Source organism: Trichosurus vulpecula, chromosome 1 (assembly GCF_011100635.1).
Source record: "Trichosurus vulpecula isolate mTriVul1 chromosome 1, mTriVul1.pri, whole genome shotgun sequence".
In the NCBI taxonomy this organism is placed as follows: Eukaryota; Metazoa; Chordata; class Mammalia; order Diprotodontia; family Phalangeridae; genus Trichosurus; species Trichosurus vulpecula.
The window spans coordinates 467,536,302-467,543,681 of NC_050573.1; positions in this window are offsets into that span (position 1 = coordinate 467,536,302).

Below are 7,380 nucleotides of genomic sequence, written 5' to 3' on the forward strand. Positions count from 1 at the left end.
CAGAGTTGTCTGTTATAGCAAAGAACTAGAAACAAAGGGGACACCCATCAATTGAGGAATGGCATACATTATATACGAATGCAATGGATTATTGTGCCATAAAAAGTGACAAATATGAAGGATGGAGAAAGTTGAAAAAGCTTATATGAACTGATGCAAAGTGAAATGAGTAGAACCAGGAGAAAAATTTACACAATGACCAGAATAATTTAAGGAAAACAACTTTGAAAGACTTCAGAAATTTGATCAATGCGATAACAAATCCAGAAGATTGATGAAACGTGCTACCCTCCTCTTGGCAGAAAAGTAATGGACTGGACTTGCTGAATGAGACAAACATCTTTAGACATGCATAGCCAATGAAAATTTGTTTCACTTGATTATATTTGTTGTAAGGGAGGGAGTCTATGATTGGGGGGGTGACAGAACTTACTGGGGGAGGTATGGTTAGAGATATGAAAAAAAGAAAAAGAGTATCAATAAAACAATCTATCAAACATCTTAAAAATACTTGGAAGAAAGTGTTAAGAAATTCAGAAGGGGATACAGGGCAATTTTGTTACTGCTTTGTTAAATTTTAAATATATATGACATATATTTACATGTATTTGTGCAAACTATATAACAAGTCCATGGCTTTATATATAATCCCCTTATTTGTTCTCTGCATATCGAAATGTTTATGCTTAGTGATGACTTTTAAGTTCATAATTTTTTTTTTGCAATTTGAAAGAATTAGCCAGTACTAGGTATATATTCTCAATAAGGTTAAAGACAGAGGGGGAAGTACCACATATATTAAAATATTCACATCAGCACTTTTCATGGTAGCAAAGAACTATGGAAGGTGAATAAGCTTTTATTAAGTGCCTGCTATGTGCCAGATACCGTGCTGTGTTTTTTACAAGTATCATCTCAGTTGATCTTTACAATAACTTTTTGAGGTAGGTGCTTTTGTTATCCCCATTTTACATTTGGGGAATCTGAGGCAGGCAGAGGTTAACTGACTTGCCCAGAGTCATGTGACTATTAAGTTCCTCAAGCTGAATTTGAACTCAAGTCTTCCTGACTTCAGGCCCGGAGTTCTATCCAGTTAGCAATCTAGCTGCCTCTAACTAGAAAGAAACAAAGTTCCTGATGGGAATGGTTGAACAAATTGTAGCATATCATTGTGTATAAGGTTATATTATAGGAAATAACTAATACATGGAATTCAAAGAAACTTGGGAAGGCTTATGAATGAACTGATGCAGAGCAGGGTAAGTACAATCAAGCAATCAATTTACAACATGACAACAGCGTAAAAGAAAATATTTATCATAATCGTAATTCTGATCAGTCCAGTGACTAGTAATAATTTCAGAGGACTAAAAATCATGCTCTCTCCTCAGACATGGCTAATTTACCGATTTTTTAATTTGCTTCACTGCATATATATGTATATATATGTATTTTCATTCTAAATTCTCTCTTTCCTCTCTCCTAATCATTGAGATGGTGAAAAACAAAACCCACTATAAATGTGTATAGTCAAGCAAAAAAATTTCCATGTTAGCCATGTACCCCACCCCCCAAAAAAGAGAAAACCAGTTGCTTTGATCTATATTCTGAGTTCTCTCTCTGGAGGTAGATAGCATATTTCATCATGAGTCCTTTAGAATTGTAATCGGTCAAGTACATTGTGTTTACAACATTGCTGTTACTGTATAAATAAAAAAAATTGTTCTCCTGGTTCTGCCATTTTATTTTGTCTTTGTTCATACAAGTCTTCCAAGGTTTTTCTGAAACTAACCCCTTCATTATTTCTGATAGTACAACAGTCTATATCATATCCTTTAACTTGTTGAGCCAATCCCCAAATGGCGAGTATCCTCTCAATTTCCAATTCTTTGCCATCACATAGTTTTTCATCCTACGAGTCCTTTTCCTCTTTCTTTGATCTCTTTGGAGGCATAGTCCTCATAGTAGAATCACTGGATCAAAGGGTATGCACAGTATAATAGTTTTTTTGAGCATAATTCCAAATTGTTTTCCAGGGTGGATGAATTAGTTCACAGCTCCACCAACAGAGCTTTCGCGTACCTCTTTTCCCACAAACCCTTTGGTATTTGTCATTTCCATCTGCAACTCTGCTTGGTTTGGATTCTGCAGAACATGATGTCCCACACAGGACAAGTGATCATCTGAAATCTCATCATCATGCTGATTAACTCAGCTGTGGATACTCAATACCTTCTCAACTGTCTCAGCCTCCTCTCCCCTCTGACTGGAGAACTGAAGGGCGGAACAAAATAAAGGGCTGAAATCTGAACTTTCCAGCTCACTCTCCACTTTCCATCAGCAGCTCTGTTTGGTTTAGGCTCCAAGAAACATGATATCCCTGGGCCAAGTATCCCAGATAGTTCTGTCCCCTCCTCTTTCTAGCTTCCTTTTTGTGTTGTCTTCCTCCGTTAGACTGTAAGCTCCTTGAGACCAGGGACTATCTTCATTTTTCTTATTTGTATCCCCACAGCTTAGCACAGTGGCTGGTACATAGTAGGTGCTTAATAAATGCTTATTGAATTGAAATGAATTCTCCTTTTTTGTCACATTAGCCAATCTGATGGGTGTGAGGTGGTACCTCAAAGTTGGGGGGGGGTTGTTTGTTTTTGTTGTTGTTTTAGGCAAAGTCAAACAGGTGAGAGGAGTAATAGGGAAATGACAGTGATGTTAAAAGAAAAGAGCTTTGATCATACATACATATATACAGATAGATAGATAATGAACAGAAGGAAAAGTGCAGGCTGGGTTGCACTTAAGAAATTGTATAGTATTTTTAATGATCTCAAGCTGTTTCCAAACACACAAATTCATAGTTGTTTTAACTTTTTTTTTCAATTAGCACTTTATCTCCTCCCTCTCACCCTCCCCCAATTGAAAAAGAAAAAGAAAACACTTGTAACAAATATGCACATTTAACCAACACAAATTCCCACATTGGCCATGTAAAACATGCATTTCATTCTGTATCTGCTACATCTTATATTATCCTGACTGTGGCTCCACAATACTTGAATTGTTTCTTTCTGACTGCTCAAAATATTTTCCCCTTGACCTGGGAGCTCTGGAATTTGGCTATAATATTCCTGGAATTTTCATTTTGGGATCTCTTTCAGGAGGTGATTGGTGGATTCTTTCAATATGTATTTTCCCCTCTGGTTCTAGAATAACAGGACAGTTTTCCTAGATAATTTCTTGAAAGATGAAGTATAGACTCTTTTTTGATCAGGTCTTTCAGGTAGTCCAGTAATTTTCAAATTATCTCTCCTGGATCTATTTTCTAGGTCAATTGTTTTTCCAGTGAGATATTTCACATCATCTTCTGCTTTTTGTTCTTTTGGTTTTATTTTGTTTCTTGATTTCTCATAAAGTCATTAGCTTCCATTTGCTCAATTCTAATTTTTAAGGAACTATTTTCTTCAGTGAGCTTTTGTACCTCTTTTTCCATTTAGCCAATTCTACTTTTTAAGGAGTTTTTCTCTTCAGTGGATTTTTGTGCTTCTTTTTCCATTTGGCCTATTCTGCTTTTTAAGGCATTCTCACTGGCTTTTTGTACCTCTTTTACCATTTGGCTTAATATGTTTTTTAAGGTGTTATTTTCTTTGTTATTTTTTTTCTCCTTTACCTAACTGTTGACTTGTTTTTTCATGATTTTCTTGCCTCACTCTCATTTCTCTTAATTGATTTTCAAAGTCCTTTTTGAGCTCTTCCATGGCCTGAGACCAATTCATATTTTTCTTGGAGACTTTGGATGTAGGAGTTTTCACTTTGTTGTCTTCTGAGTGTGTGTTTCGATCTTCCTTGTCACCATGGTAACTTTATGGTGAGAATTTTTTTCTGTTGTTTGCTTATTTTCTATCATTTGACTTTTAATCTTTGTTAAAGTAGGACTCTACTTCCAGAGTGGAAATTGCACTGTCCCAAACTTCAGGAGTTTTGTGCAGCTGTTTTCAGAGATACTTCTAGGGACGTATAAGTTTCCAGTTCTTCTAAGGTGGTATGATCTAAGGAGAGGTGTTTACTACTCTCCTATCCAGTGCTGTAGTCTGTGAGTGACCACAAGCACACTCTTCTGCCCCGGAACTGTGACAAGAGTCACCCCCTCCACTATGGCCTCAAGCTTTGGTGTGCTAAAGCTCCTCCTTGCCCTGGGACCACCACCCAGGACTGCAACCCAGATCCAAGTTTGGGCAAAACAACAGAGTCCTGCCTCAAGGCTAGCAAAGAGACCCCTGTAATCTCCTTCTGACCAGTTGGTGCACCCAAGCAGCAGCTGCTGCTGCTGATTCAGTAGCTCCCAAGGCCTGCTCCTGATTTTCCAGAGGCAGGGCTGTGCTGGCACAGCTTGCACTGCACTGTGCTCTTCTCTCACCCCGCTATAATAGATCTTTCATTCCAAACTTTTAAGTTGTTTTGGACTAGAAAATTGTTTCATTCTACCTTTTTGTGGGTTGTGCCACTCTAGAATTTGTTTAGAGTCATTATTTAAAGATATTTGGATGGTTTGGGGTAGAGCTCAGATGAGTCCCTGCCTTTACTCTGCCATCCTTGCTCCACCTCTCTCCATCGCCCATCAGGAGCTTTACCATTAGTTTTCAAAAATCATTTTTGGCTATAGTGTTGCTCAGAGTTCTTTGAAAGTTGATTGTTTTTATGATGTTATTGTATAAATCATTCTCCTGGTTCTACTAATTTCACACTGCATTAGTTTGCATATTTTCCCATGATTCTCTGAGACCATCCCTTTCATCATTTATCACAGCATGATAGTATTCCAGCACATTCATAACTTGTGCAGTACTTCCTCAATTGATGGTCACTCCCTTAGTTTCCAGTTCTGTGCTACTATAAAAAGACCTGCTATAAATGTTTTTACACATGGGTCCCTTTCCTCTTTCTTTGATCTCTTTTGAGTCAAAACCCATGCATACTTTTATAACTTTGGGGGGCATAATTCCAAATTGCTTTCCAAGGTAGGTAGGCTAATTCACAGCTCCACAACAATGCACTGATAATGTACCCATTTTCTGACAACATCTCCAACATTTGTCATTTTCCTTTTTGGAAACTTAATCTAACAGATACGAGGTGGAACCTGAGAGTTTTTTTAATGTGCATTTCTCTGATTATTAGTAATGTGAAGTATTTTTTTTCATAAGGCTATTGAAAGCTTGGATTTCTTCCTCTGAAAATTTCCTGTACATATCTTTGATGACTTATCAATTGGAGAATGACTCATTTTAAATATGAATCAGTTCCATATATATTTTGGAAATGAGACCCTTAATAGAGAAACTTACTGCAAAGATTTTCTCCTAATTGTTTCTCTTGCATTGGTTTTGTACAGAAACTTTTTAATTGCATGTAATCAAAATTGTCTTTTTTTTTTTAATCTTCTATGATCCTCTCTATGCCTCATTTGGTTCTGAACCCTTCCTCTTTCCAAATGTCTAAAAGATAATTTCTTCCTTCTCCAATTTTTTTATGATATGACCCTTTATGTCTACATAATGTACCCATTTAGGGCTGGTCTTGGTATGTGGTGTGAAGTGTTTCTCTATATCTAGTTTCTGTAAGATTGCTTTCCAATATCCCCAACAGGTTTTGTTGAATAGTGAAATCTTGTCCCAATAGCTGAGATTTGGAGATTATCAAACACTAGGCTACTGGGTGCATTTGCTTCTATATATTGTATACTTACTCTGTTCCATTGACTAACCTCTTAATTTCTAACCCAGTACCAAATTCTTTTGATGATTACTGGGTTTTAATATAGATTGAGATCTAGTGCTGCTAGATTCTCCTCCTTTTTTCTTCATAATTTCCCTTGAGATTTTTTACTTTTTGTGCCTCAAAATGTATCTATTATTTTTTTCTAGCTCTATTAAGTGATCCTTTGGCAGTCTGACTGACATGACACTAAATAAGTAAATTAGTTTAGGCAATATTGTCATTTTTATTATATTGATTCAGCCTACCCATGAACAATTAATATTTCTCTAGTTATTTAGGTCTGTATTTGTGTAAAATGTTTTGCAATTATATTCACATAGTTCCTTTGTGTGTCTTGGCAGGCAAACTTCCAAGTATTTGAACATTCTGTAGTTATTTTAAATAGAATTTCTCTTTATGTCTCTGCTGGGTTTTACATAGCAATGGTGGTGATTTATGTTGATTTACTTTATATCCTGCAATTTTGCTAGATTTACTGTTTTGGTCAATTTCAGATGACTCTCTAGGATTTTCTCTAACTAAATTATCTTATATCTTCTAAAAAAGAGATCCTTGTTTTCTCTTTGCCTATACTGACTCAATTTCTTTTTCTTGTCTTATTGCTATAAATAGCACTTCTAGCACTATATCAAATAGTAGTGGTGATATTGTAATATCCTTGCTTTACCCCAGTCATGTTGGAAGGGCCTGTAGTTAACTTCCATTATCTATAAAGCTAGTTTCTGGTTTTAGATAGATGCTATTTGCCAAATTGAATAAAGGTACATTTGTTCTTGTGTTTCCTGGTGTCTTTTTTTTTTTTAACAGAAATGGATACTGTTTTGTCAGAAGCTTTTCCTGTATCTACTGATGTAATCACGTAATTTTTGTTGTCCTTGTTATCAATATGGTCTATTGTGGTGACAGTTTTCCTAAGATTGAAGCAGGCCTGTATTTCTGGTATAACTCCAACCTGGTCATAGTGCGATATTTGTGATATTTGCTGTAGTCTCTTTGCTAATATTTTATTTAAAAGTTTTGCCTTTATATTCATAAGATCGTGGTCTCTAATTTTCTTTATCTTTTTGGCTCTCTCTGCTTTAGGCATCAAGACTACATTTTTTTCATAGAAATAACTTTATAGGATTCCATATTTTCCTATCTTTGCAAGAAGCTTATGTAATATTGGAATTAACTATTCCTTGAGTCAAACTCATATTTTTAACACCAATGTTCTTCCAGTTATGCTAAATGATTACAAATCCTGGAACAGTTGTAATCTCCCAAGTTTAAGTTGCAGGGGACCCAAAAAGCACTAGACAGATGCACTGTGGGGACAAGCAGCTCACAGTTATGAATAGTGTTTTAGAAGCAACATTCAAGAAACACATCATTGGAGAAGGAGGTAGATCAGTCATCTGGTAAGAGAAATGGATAACAAATGGACATACCAAATTACGCCCTACTTATGAAAAAAAAGTTTAAACATATGGGAAGGTTTCTAGCACATTGGATAGATTCTCATAGGATCCTAGTATCAGAGGGGATTCGAATATCATCTTGTTTCTTACCTGAAGCTTGACTCCTCTCTCTAACATCCCTGATAAATTATAACCCATTCTCCAGTGA